Source organism: Phyllostomus discolor, chromosome 8 (genome assembly GCF_004126475.2).
Source record: "Phyllostomus discolor isolate MPI-MPIP mPhyDis1 chromosome 8, mPhyDis1.pri.v3, whole genome shotgun sequence".
Classification (NCBI taxonomy): Eukaryota; Metazoa; Chordata; class Mammalia; order Chiroptera; family Phyllostomidae; genus Phyllostomus; species Phyllostomus discolor.
Window position 1 is genome coordinate 89,655,464 of NC_040910.2, and position 13,561 is coordinate 89,669,024.

At 46.3% G+C, this 13,561-nt stretch overlaps 1 protein-coding gene across 3 annotated transcripts in view; it reads left to right on the forward strand.

Annotated features, from left to right (window-relative positions):
- Positions 1–4,204: 4,204 nt before the first annotated feature.
- The window catches only part of TEX2 (testis expressed 2), a 94,178-nt gene continuing 84,821 nt past the window's right edge, over positions 4,205–13,561 (forward strand). The window contains exon 1 of one of the 3 annotated variants that reach the window (XM_028521221.2): positions 4,205–4,371. The gene's annotated coding sequence lies outside the window, so the exon portion shown is untranslated. The remainder of the gene's footprint in view (positions 4,372–13,561) is intronic. The other 2 variants (XM_028521212.2, XR_004904862.1) reach the window with 2 other exon arrangements.

Genomic DNA, 13,561 nt, shown 5'->3' on the forward strand with positions numbered 1-13,561 from the left:
CGTTTTAACTAGCAAAGTAAACAATCGGCAGCACTCTGCTGCTCCATGATGGCCGGGAATTATTCACAGGAGTCGCAACCTACTGGGACAAGTCCTTCTCTAGAGCCCCTCAGGATGTCCCTCGAGTAGCCCTTCCCACCCCTGCTACTTAAGGGGTGAGGTGTGCTGGTGGGGACGAGAGTATCTCACCTCTCAATGACAGTGGCAGTCCTTCCCGTTATTAACAGGGTTTTATTTTAGAAGGGAAAGGCTGCCGAGAATGATGCTCTCCCCACCCCATCATCCCAGAGAGTCCCCTGCAGCCGTGCAGAATGAAAAGAAAGGGCTGGAGGCTGCACCATCTCTGCTTATTCTCCATGAGGAGCTGGGGGAGGGGAAAACCCGGGAGTTGAGTGTCTTTAGGAACTCCAGTTCCGTGGTCACACCTGACCTTGTCATCACTCACAGTTGTTGTTCTGTGAAAACCTCGCCTCCCCCGTCCCACTCCGAATGAACTCAAAATCTGGATCTTCTCTCCTGCCCCCACATGTTACCTCCCATTTCATCTCCTCCTCCTGGGATTTCCTTGCATCTCCATCCAACATAGAACCCATGAGCAGCCCTCCTGCAGTTGGCAGGACCCCCAAATTGTTTTGTGTTTCTCCAGTTCCTGGCCTTGTAAGTACCTGAGTCTGGATCCTCCACTCCTGGCCCAGCTGTGGAGCCCCAGACAACCATGCATCCAACTCTGTGGTCCTGGGGCCCTCAGGGCTGCCTAGAATTCTCCCTCTCAACCTGGCAGCTCCCTCTTTCATTTTTCTCAGTGGCTTTTCCAGTTCTTCACTGTTTCCCTCAAAGCTGCTGTTATCACCTCTCACCCACTCTCAAGAGATGACTTTGCTTCTCACTTTAGAGCTAAAAAGTAGATGTCAATAGGCAGGAATTTCCTCAACTTCCTATCTTTGACCTATGAATGAATCCACACCCACACCCATTCTTATCTGCATCCACCTCCTCTTGGTATAAGAGCAGACCCTCTTCTTGCCTCAGGCAAGTCCCCTGTCCCCTGTCCTCTCCCAGCCAGCCTCTTCACTCTCTTGTCTTAGCTCTCCTCCTAGGGAGCCTCTGCATTTCCATCCCTACATATACCGCTTTGGCCCATGACCCCAATAACCTTCTCGTTTCCAAATCCCAAGGTGTACTGTTCAGACCTCTTCCAACGCGACCCTTCTGAGGCATATGTCACTGTTGACCACTCCCTCCTTCTCTAATCTATTCTCCTTTGGTGACAACATTCTTGTTTGTTTTTGTTTTGTTTTATTTTATTTTGTTTTGTTTTTTAACCACCTTTCTGGTTTCTGGCAACCAGAAACATTAGTGGGGTTTTCCAGAGGTCATAAGTGCCCATTCTATGCCCCATAGCACCTGGGCTTACTTTTGTGGGAGCCTATGTTGGGCTATCAATTTGTTGGTCTTTCTCTACTAGATCTAATACCTGAAGTACACCATGTTTACACTTTTTTTAACAAGTACCTTCATCTCCATTCCCTGTGCTTACCACACTGCTTGGTACTTACTCAGTTCTCAGTGACTGCTCATTCATTGATGGTACAGCTTGTGGCACAATGGAGTCCTAACATTTTTTAGGTGTACAGGTGGATCAACTTTTTTTTTTTGCATACTTTGTAACCATTTCTCCCTTTGAAAGTGCAGTGCAGTGTCAAAAAACTGAATTAAAAATCTTAGAGCATTTTTTGGTTTAGAGTTCCATGAGAAAATAGGGATTACCTTGAAATGTCATAATTGGGAATAATGCAAGTATACCAGAACCTCTGTTGATTTAAGCTGAAGCCTGGGGTGTGAGAGAGACTGTGGTGATGGGGGGAGGAAGGGGGAGCAAATTCCAGAGTAATAACATGGGCTTGAATTTCTATGACTTCTACCTTTACCGTAGGTGGAAAAGCTTAGTTCACTTTGTACATGCTGTACATATAGAGCAGCTATTTGGGGCACAAAGTAAGAAATCTTGTTCAATATGTGAATAGCATCACAACCCTCTGACCTTTGTCATAGGTTACTATAATGAGTCACAGATGCCAAACTGTAAAATCACTCTTTTCATTTGTAAGTTCAAAGTGTATATATATATATATTCATATATATTTTCTTTATTTGATTTTAGTTTCATGCCAGCCCAAAGAGGCAGAATTGTTATTATCCCATTTTACAGATGAACAACCTCAGGCTCAAAGAGATTTAATTGTATAACTCGGTCAAGGTGAAACAGTGGTAAGTTATAGCAATGGAACGTCGACTTCAAGACAGTGCTCTCATATTACACTGCCCATTGATGAAGATTAGTGACATTTGCTTCTTTTCCCTTTTGAAGTTATCTGTCCTGTTTCTGGCAGCAAGAAAGGGCCTTGTAACAGGCGCTGGAGCAGAGCAGTCAGGAGAAGCCTGGTCCTTATGGTCATGAACATTGGCTCTCAGCTGGTCTGTGATCTTGGACACATCACTGTCCTCTGTGAGCTTTGGCTTCTGTGTCCATCAAGTGGAGAAAAATAACAGCCATACCTACTGCACAGGGATATTGTAAGGTTTCAGTGAATTAATGTATACAGAGGCCTTGACATAGTATCTGGGCATTATAACCTCTTAATAGGCAGACAGTGTTAATGTTATGTTATACCTTCATTTATTTTTCAAAACATTCAAATTCCTCATTTTTCAAGAAGAAGAGCTCTTTCTAGGTGTTCGTTATTGGATCTTATTGGCCTCCAGTTTGAGGTGAGGTTCATAGTGTTTTAATTAATCTAATAATTACATAGGGCTTGGGATGGGCAAGGACGTGGGTGGGCACTCTAAGCACACCGCCATCAGAAGACCCTTGCAGTGGTATAGCCTTGGGGCCCGTGCCTACCCCTTCTCTTGAGGTGGGGATTTTAACATGTGGCTGAGCAAAGCCTTGGGCTCTTTCTCCACTAATAATTGCCCTTGATGCATATTTCTGGATATCTAAGACTGGAGCCCTCTCTTGCTGAGGCAAGAGTTCCTTTTCCTTTGGGAAAGGCCAAGGTTTGGCAAGGATTAGTGATCCTGGCACAACGTCCTGACAAGGTTGATCAGTGTGTGCGGAGCTGCCCCTGCAAACACAGGACTCACCACATATCACAGCAAAAAAAAAAAAAGGGTTGTTGTGTGGAGTCATTCATCCCTTGTAGAAGGGGCTGGGTGGAAGGGGACTGACCTTGAAGTTGAGGTCAGTGACTTCTGGGCCAAATGTGTGTCTGGAACACCAGGATGGGGAGAGGAATGTGGCTGGCAGGATGGGGAGAGCTTGACGGCATTGGAATGAAGCTCCAGAGGGCAAGGCACCCTCCTGGGATTATGACTGGGCTTGGTGACGGCAGTGAGGAAGGGTGTGTTTGCCACCAAGATATTTAAGCGTTGTTTCACGAGTCAGAGAACAAGACTGGCTTGTTGCTTCATCCTAGGCTTTCAGATTCAATTCTTACTGTGACCCACTCAGGGCATTGTTCTGAATTTCTCAGTCGGTGACCTCCAGCCCAACTAGGAAGTCTCTCAACCATATTAGTCATTTTGAGAATAAAAAAGAGTTTAGCTTTATTTCTGGCAGTCGAATTTGAATTTTGTTACTATGATGGACTTGAAATATGCACTCTGTGTGGCTTTTGCACCACCTACATCAGAATCACCTTAGGGGAGGGGTGTTGAAAAAATGCGCATGTCCTCAGTCCCATTGCACAGACAGAATTGTTAAAATTTTCCAGGGTGAGGCTGAAAATGTTCCTTTTAAAGCCAATGTCTGGGATTTGACGGGGACAGAGGTGTCTGACCGCCTTCTAAAACCTAAAATTGAGCGAATTTGCCCAGGGGGAGACCCCTGGTTCTTGGCGCCTCAGTTCTTCCTCTGGCAGGATCTGGTTCTGTCTCCACTTGTTGCTAGGCTGCAGGACAAGGAAATTAATAAGTGCAAAGAACTGGGTAAGGCGGTGAAGCCTTGTTGGCAGAGAAGAGCAGCTCTGACTCCTTCCACCTGGGTCCCTCCAAGGAATCCTGCATTCATCCCTCTCCCCCAGCTCTGCGGGCCGCGGCTCCTTTAACAGACCCGACCAATCGCGCGCCCATTTCCGCGGCTGCTCCTCAGTGCGCAGGTAGGGGCTGGATTGGCAGGGCCTGGCGTGCAGCCTGCTCCGCCCCCACCGCTCTGTGGCTGCCGCGGGCGCGGGGCGGTCCGCCGGTGGGGCGGGGCGGCCCGTGCCCGGGATAGGGCAGACGGCGGGACGGCGGCCAGATCCTGAGCCGGAGCCACGGTGGCCGCGGAGTATGGAGGCCGGCGCAGTACAATGAGGCAGCCAGCGGATCGGGGTGAGCGTGCCAGGGCCGGGCGGGCTGTGGAGAGAGCGCCCGTGGAGAAGGCCAGGACTGGTAGTGGTCCGACCCCTTAGGGTCCAGGGTGCGCTCTGGAGACAGCGGCCGTTGGCGCTGCGGGGCAAGGGGGGGGCGGGTTGGGGATGTTGGGGAGAGCCCAAGGCCCCGCCCTGCTGTCACGGCTCCGGGATTGACGCGGACACCCACTCACGACTCCCCTCGCCCCCGCGGACCCTTCCTTCTTTTGGGGCGGTGTGGGGTGGTTTGGGCTTGACTCTGGCCAGAGGTGCTCGCTGTCCAGTCCTCCTAGCCTGCAGTCCTCAGGCTCCTGGTTCTGGGCTCCGGGCTCTCCAGGGCCGGGGAGAACCGTCTGCACGGAAACTAGGGAAACAGCTTGTAATTTTATGAATGGGGCCCCGGGTTCCTGCCGCCCCCTTGTCCAACGTCGCGAAATGTTTGGAAGTCGAGAACTGCAGTTACTTTTACACGGATCTGTCGGAGGCTTTTGGCGCCTCGGGTTGTTTTTCTCCAACTCCTGGAAATCGCGGGTGGCCGTGGGGTGGTTTGCATGCCTTAGACGTGAGACGGCGGCGTGCCGAAAGACGGCAGTCGGAAGGTTAACAAGTGACATTGGGCCGAGGCCTAACGCCAGGTGTCCTGCCCCAGAGCGCGGGTGTGACGGTGGAGGCTGTGGTTGCTGGTGAACCCACGCAGGAACGGTGGGAGCCGGAGAAGGAATGAACAGTAGACTTAAGTTGCACCGTACACACTGCCCAGAAAACGCGGCTGACGTGGGAGTTGGTGGAGGGGAATTTCCCCTTTTGAAAAAGGTTTTTGGAAAACTTAGCCCCCCCCCGGTGGGTTGATGGTTACTTCATCGATTGTTACAGGTTATGGGTACAGGGCTTCAAATGTAAAGGCAAAGTCTGCTTCCACCCTCGCTCTTTTTCCCAAAGCTATGAAGTACTTTGTGACTACATTTTATAGACATTGCACAGGGAGGAAGAGCGTGGGCACCGTGAAGGCAGGGGTGGTGCCATATTTATGGTTTGAAGTCCCAGGCTTTGACACCGTGGGCTGCTCACCACAATAATCGAAAGGTACCAGCCTCTTGCATGTTTTAATGATTTTCATCCAGGAGTCCTCTCAGGAGCCAGATGTAAGCTGGAAGGTAAACAACGAGTGACTTTTGTGTGGAAACCAGTAAGGGAAAACGGAGAGGCAAATAAATGACCCTTGAGTTCTGGATTAGGGAGTGTCTGAGGAATCTAGGTGTGTGGCTTCAGAGCCCCGTAACACAATGAAGCCTATCTCATAGGAAGTGTTAGAAGAGTGGAACTGCCTTTTCTATTAGCTCTTACCCAGCCCTCAAACTAATGGCTTTCACATTCTTCCGAAAGTCAGTAGTTGGTCCAAGCTTACGGAAAGCAAACGAGCTTCCTGAGGTGATGGCGACGGAGTGGGATTTTTGCCATATAATTCTTTCTTTCACAGGGACCTCTGGGAGTGTCTGTGGAGGCTGGAGCAGGGCTTTGGAGGGGCTCAGAGTGAACTCAACTTGCCTGAACATTTGTGTCCAGGAAAAGGTGCTGTGTCTGAGAGGAAGAAGATTAACCAACTGACTCAGGTTGGAAGGTGGTGGCAATGAGACAGTTGACAAGTAACCCAAGGCCTGGGACAGATGAAAGGGAGGGAGAGTTCAAGAGTTTGGTTGGGTGGAGTGTGCTGGGCCTCACTGAGGTTTGAAGAGCAAGTAGAAGGCCATTGAGAGGATTGGAGACACAGTGTGCACCACTCAAGATTGTTTATTAGTGGTTATGTTTTAGACTGTGGTTATGTTTAGTGGTTATGTTTCGGGGGAGAAGCAGGCAAGACTAGGCTTTTAGGTAGAATAAATATATAGTATGTTTTGGAGTTTGGGTCAAAAAGAAATTCCTTAGTCAAAAATATTCAACTAATTATTATCGAGAGTCAGGTATGTGCCAGAAATTGCAAGGCATTGTGGGTTTGATGGAGGGCAAGGGGAAAAAAAAGAGGCGAGAGTTTGTTTCTACCATATGATTCACCTACCCTCCAAGTCAAAAGCTGTCATCTTCTGAGGGCTTTCTGAGGCTTTGAGACTTTTCTGAGGCTTTAACCAAAGAAACAAGAGAAATGCATAGATTATTGCTTAAGATAAGAACAAAACAGAGCAGCAGCACAATTTACAATAGCCAAGAGCTGGAAGCAACCTAAGTGCCCATCAGTAAATGAATGGATCAAAAAACTATCCCTCAGGGTCTACTTTCTTCTGTCTAATCCTCCTTTTCTCCTGAGGGTCCTCCTTGGGAATTGTTAAAGTCACAGGGAATATTTGTTCTTTGATTCTGTCCCAAAGCAGAAGCAGAAGGTGGCTAGTTTGTGTAATTTTCACTTATTTATTTACTTACTTATTATGTAGAGAAGAAGAGGGAGAGTGAGAGAAGGAGGGAGGGAGGGGGAGAGAGAAAGAAAGAAACATTGATTTGCTCTTCCACTTATTGATGCATTCATTGGTGGTTTCTTGTATGTGCTCTGACCTGGGATTGAACCTGCAACCTTGACTTATTGGGTCAACACTGAAACCAGTTGAGCCACCTGTCCAGGGCCAGAAGGTGGCTAGTTTAGAAAAGAGAGCATTTGTTGAAGTACAGCTTTGCTAGGTACTTACTTTCTTTACACACACACACACACACACACACACACACTGTCCAGCACAAATAATGCCCCCTTTTTTAAAATTACAAAATGACAAGCATGTAATTCTGTAACATAACAATATTACACTCAAGCACACCATATGACATTTTAGGTGAAATACTCAAATTGCTGTCCATCTTGTGTGAGACATTCACGTGCCCTACCAACCACACTCAAGCAAGCCCTACTTCTGCTGGACCTGTCTCCTGCCCAGCCCTCAAGCATCCCTCCAGTGGAGCTGGCCCCATTTTATAGAAGAGGAAACTGAGGCTCAGAGCAGTTCACTAACTTGCCCAAGCGTAACTTGCCCAACTGGTTAGATGGTGGAGGAAGAATTTCAGTCTGGGACTTGATGATTCCAAACGTGCGTTTTATGTTAGAACAGGCTTTTTTTTTTCCCAGAAGAGGAATGGCAGTTTATTCGAGATAGTCTGGCACAGTGTCTTCTTTGGGCATGTGAAAGGTCAGGTTCAGAAGTGCTTGGAGAATTGCTGCAGTCAGTGTGCTTGTGGTAGAGCAGGAATGAGAACCCCATGTCCTGCCTCTCTTCCCAGTGCATTTATGGGTAGTTCCTGTGGCCATGTGGAGATTGGAGTGTACTACTGTGAAAAGGGTGATCAGACTTACCAGGCCTGTATCCAAATGCTTTCACTTACCAGCATGGTGACCTTGAGCAAATTATTTTCTCTCTCTGCATCAGTTTCTTTATGTGTAAAATGGGACAGTATTCACATTTCAACAATGCTAAGACAGTACAATTTGTCTCTTCTTAATAATTCTGGGGGAAAAAAGGGGTCCTATAATCTATGGGATCTCACAGTTGTAGTTGTCAGATGAGCTACAGTAGTATATCTATTTCTTTATAGGTAGTTGTGGGGATTTCATGAAGTCACTCGTGTGCCGGGCACGTAAGGAGCACAGAATAACAGTTGATGCTGTGGAATGACAGAACAGACGGTTAAGTGGAAGGTGGCTCTGGGGAGAATCTCATAAGATTTGCCACTCAGAGCCCAGGCAGTGATCCATGATCTGTGGGTCAGAAGAACGTTTTTCCAATTTGCTTGGAGCTCTGTCCTTTGGCTGACTCTTGTACCCGTGAGAAGCATTAACTTCAGGAGCTAACGAGCCATGGACAAACAGCTCCCTCTGTCTTGCGTGTTTGTTAAGGTCTTTGTCAACTTTAAATCCCAAGTTAAAAATAAATATCATTGTAAGAAGATTGGAAACCTACACTGATGTGAATACTCTTACATGTGAATTTTAAAGCACCTCAGGGTTATGTACAAGATTCTGTGTTACCCCTTCCTAAACTGCTTAATTACATTGTGTGAAACGTCCATGAGACATTAGTCAGAAGGATGCTAGGAGGTCATGAAAGTACCAAAGCCCTCGACTGGCCTTGGGTGAGGCAGAGAAAGCACTGGAGCTGGCACCAAGAGATGCCGAGGGGTTTCACCTGCTGCCCTCTCTATCCTGGGGTTTTCTCCTGTTGTTATGTGTGTTCTTGGGCATGTCGTTTCACCCCTCGGGGTCTCCAGAGTCTCTTTTCCAAACTGAGGACCAGATTTCTTAGTCTTCCCCACCCGCCTCTCCAACACAGTGTCATAGATTTTATGTGAGCTTATGAATCTAAGGATATGAGAAGTTAAATGGGTGAAAGGAAATCTTTCAGTACTCCCAAAGTCTCAGTTGGATGTTTGTGATAATGCTTTGTAAAGCAAAACAAAACAAAACAAAACACAACAAAAAAACAAACAGTAGGCAGGTGGTAACAATATGAGTTAACTGCCATTTATGGAGAGTTGCTATGTGCTGGGCACTGCTTCTACTTTGAAACCTCACATCCCCCTAGGAGTAGTAGATACTATTATCAATCGTATTTTAAGACGAGGAAGCTGATTCAGAGAAGTTAAGTAACTTGTCCAAGATCACAGAGCAAGGACAAGGGCTTGCGGGTGAACTATTTGCACCTCAGGCTTGTCTGTGTTGCTCCCCAGTATGAGCTGTATGGTCGTTTCAGGCAGACCGTGCCTCGTCTTGGAATCCTCTCAAGCCATGCACCCTGGAAGTTTTCCCGGTTTAAAAAGTAAACCGATTCTCCCTGCTTTGAGGTCACACATTCCTAGCCTCTTATTATACATTGACACCCATTTAAATTCTGAGTTCTCATTGAGATCCGCCGTTAAGCCTAATGAATAACGCTTATGGGAGTTGCAGAAGACTTGAATCCTTGAAAGTTTTTTTAAATTTAAATTTTAATTTATTTTAAGAGAGAGGGGAAGGGAGGAAGAAAGAGAAGGAGAGAAACATCAGTGTGTGAGAGAAACATCGATTGGTTGGCTCTCAGAGGCCCCCAACTGGGGACGTGGCCTGCAACCCAGGCATGTGCCCCAACGGGGAATTGAACTGGTGACCCTTCAGTTCGCAGGCTGGTGCTCAGTACACTGAGCCACACCAGCCAGAGCTGAAAGTTTTTCTTTAGTGAACAAAAGCCATAGGCCAGGTCACTGTGAGCATAAGTGGGACTGTTTTGCAGAGAATCTAACATTTGTGTATTGAAACTCGTGGTGGGATGGGAAAATGCATGGGCTTTGAAACAACCAGATACCCTTTGCTTATTGGATTTGCCTGGATGTCAGTTCTAAGGACTCCCTCCAAGAAGATGATTGGAAGTAACAAAGTGAGTGCCTCCCAGCTTGTCCTAACAGTTGAGAACAGCATAGGGCAGGAGGAGCTCTCTTCAGCCATAAGCTTATTTAGGATTTAAGATTTAAATCCACCCCTCGGATTGCTCCTGCAAGTAACCTTTCAGAATCACAATACGCAATCTCCTTTGTTACTGAAAGCTGACATAAGCTGGCCTGTTCTCTTATTCAATTCTGAGTCCTTTATTATGGATAATGCTATCTTTTAGGCAGTGTTCCTAAAGCTGGTTATATTTATCATTGGTGCTTGAAATAGGAAATTTAAAAGTCTTTTCACTGAAAGTACTGACTGAAGAATGATTATTAATCTTTCAACACAAATTTAAGTGTCTTCTGGAGCCAAGCATTGTGTTCGGCTTTGGAAATCCAGTACGGAGCAAAACAGATGTGCTCCTGCCAGCACGTAGTGCATTATCTAGTCTAGACAACAGACGAATCGACAGACATACGCGTCGTATATGTTAAGTTGTGATCTGTTTGAAATCTCCTTCTTCTGAAGAAAAAGAACAGGGCACTGAGAAAGAATAAAGGAAAGGAACCGCCAACTGGGAGTGTGGAGAACATTTCTAGAGAGGGAGTGACATGGGGAAAATATGGCTGTGATGAGGAGGGACAGAAGGAGGGAAGCAGGTGGGAAAGGCTGGCAGACCTGTCACAGGAAGAGCAACGTGGGGTAGAAGTGAAAAGCTGGGGGTCAGGAGCCAGATGCTCGAGGGGCCTTAACTTCTTGGTGCCTCTGTTTCCCGCCTCTGAGTGACTGTGAGGACTGAGTGAACTAGTGTCTGGAAGGGCCCGAGAGCAGTGCCTGGCATGTACAGGAAGGGCTGTGGGTAAGGGTTTGCTCACTCCCAGGCAGTGGGGAACTTGACCTAGAATGGATGAGTTTCTGTCTTGACCAACACTTTTATCATTTCACATGTAAGGGCTGAAGGTAAGACTAATGGCTAATATGCATGTCTGCTGGGGGTGTTCTAAGGTAGCCTTGGCATTGGACGGTCTGCAGTGCGCTGTACCTGGGGTGCACTTACTGTGGAGTCTTGGCTTTTCCTGTAGGAACCTGTGCAGTGGACACGACGCCGACTGAAGCATGGGTGGACTGGAAGCAGTTGTTCCTCTGCTCCTCCCTGCAATTGTCTGTTTTAGTGTTTGGATATGGAAGGTAGATTCTTAGCCTTTTTTCCTGATAAGAGGCAGCAGAGGCCAGTGGCCTTATTACCAGGTGATCAAACAGGGTGACTCAGAGCTGCTCTATGCAGTACCCACATGAACCCTGTCTCCAGTGTAATTTGATGTGGTGCTTGTCACCTGGAGGAACAGCCACACCTTGGGGTCACACAGGAGGAGAACATCATAAAATGAATCACTGGCTTTGGTTCTTTGGCTTGGCTTGGACGTTCAGTAAAATACTGTGAACCTAGCTTTATCAAAGTTTATAATTATCCTGTAGCATATTTATTAGAACTGGTTGAATTTATATATAATTGCATTTTTTTCTTTTATAAAAAGAAACTTTTATTTGGGAAACATTTTTTAAATTCACAAAAGTAAAGAATAATATAATCAACCTCATGTATTGATCACTCAGTTTCAGTAATTATCAACATTTTGATAATTTTGTTCCAAGATAGTTCCACATTCGAAGCATTGTTGGTGGATTTTTTTCCTCACAGTATAAATGTATTTTTGGAATATAAAATCATATGGGAGATGTGGTTCCAGAGGAAAAAACATTTCTGCATGCTGCAAATTACAGGATTGGTGGTAGCTGAAATTCAGAATCTGAAATGAACATTTCCTGCAAGCCCCTTATAGGCTTGCTAATGGAAAGCTGGCATAAAGAATTAGAGCGCTTTCAGTTAATCTGTGTGTTTACTAAACATTGACTGTGTTGGGCAGTGTATAGGACACATGAATAAAAAGTAAGACAGTTTCTGTCCAACAGTGACTTGTAAAATCATGGTCCCTTTCTTCCCCACAAGAAATCATAAGGTTATTTTCAAACATTTCTAGCAAATTAAATTGACACAAAGCCCAAACTATGAAACTGACAGTATAAAAAACGGTATTAGTGGTATATATTAAGTTCAAATTATAGCATTCACTTATAAAATCAAAGGGACACAGTTAATATGTTGCAAGTGTCTTTATAACTTTTGGGTATTTTTTAAGTGGAAATTCAGATCAACTGTGCTAGAACCCTGTGGCGACCACTTGGTGGAACTCTGCCCAACAGACCTTTCTGTAATGTTGGACGTGTGCCGGATCTGTGCCGTCAGTCTGATAGCCACTGGCCACAGGTGACTGTCAAACATTGGAAACCTGGCTAGTGCAACTGAGAAACTGAAGTTCTGATTTTCATTAATTTTCATTTAACTGGCCACATGTGGCCACATTGGACAGTTGTAGCTCCAGGGTTTATAAAACCCATCAGTTTCCATGATAACATGGAATCCAGCACAAGCTAATTTCGGCAACAAATGAAAGAGCACAATTCGAATGTAGTTCTTGGGCTGAGTACATTTTAGAGACAAGGAGTTTGATTACATAGAGGGAAGAACTGCCTGTCGGGGTTCATACTCTTCCGGTAAGAGCAAGGCCATGGTGGTTCAGTGACCTGGAGAAGTTAGATTGCATGCCATGTCTCCTGGGGCTGAGGATGTTATGAAATGAAGAGTGAATCTCCCGAGTGCAGAGTGCTTGTGTTGCTTGTTGCGTTGCGGATCATCTCCAAGAGGGAGAGAGGCCTCTCTTAAGTGGCTGGTGTGAAGGTTTCAGGAGGTAGGATGGCCCAGCCTTGGGAGCTGTGCTCACTGCCAGGAGGGTTTGCAGGCTCAGAGGAGACATGCCAGGGGCCTTGGTCATTTCTTTATCCCCAGCATATCGTAGACTCTTGATAAATATGTTTCAAAAATGGATGATGGTTTTTAGGAATAGATTTAAGAGCAAATAAGAACAGCTTTGAATTTATCTAGAAATTCTGACAAATACGTGCCAAGGGGAATTTACTACCCTGAGCTGCGGATTATGCACTGCCAGTGTTTTCTGCAAGGAAATTGATATTTCTCTTCACTGGAAATGCAAGCTGGCCAGTAGGCCTTAGTGAGTGTTGATTTTTATCTTTAAACATCTCTCCAGTGGTCTCTTTCTTTCCAGCTTCACCGCCACCACTGCAGTCCAAACGACCATCTTTTTGCTGGGAGGAGAGCAGCAGCAGCCGCCCCCCCTCTGCTCTCTCTACAGCCACTTCCACTCTTCTAATCTCTTAACCCCACCTCAATCAGAGTCGTTTAAAAATTCCTATACAATCATCATGTCCTTGCTCAAAGCCCCATGAAGGCTTCGTGTCGCTCCTGGGTTAAGTGCCGCATTCTGAACCTGTTCTGAACAGCTGTGTGATCCATCCACTCCTGCCTCCCACTTCTGCCTGGGCCCATGCCTCGCTCCTCCTGATTCATTACCTTCCCGGCATCTTTCTGTCCCCAGCTGGAAGGGAGCTGGCCTTGCAGGAACTGAACCACCTGCTCCTTCTTCGGGAACTGGCTCTACCCCCTCAACTTACTGCCTGTTTCTCTGGTCCTTTATAGCTCTTCTCACCATTTTTTATTCCCTGTTTGTTAGTAGACATCTGTTTTTCCCCTTTCTCTGTGAGGGCAGGGACCTTGTTGATTTTGCTCACCATTACATACCAAGTACCTAGCACAGTATCTGACCCATTGCACAAGCTTCTTAAATGCTTGTTAGGTGATGAATGAATAAATGGATGT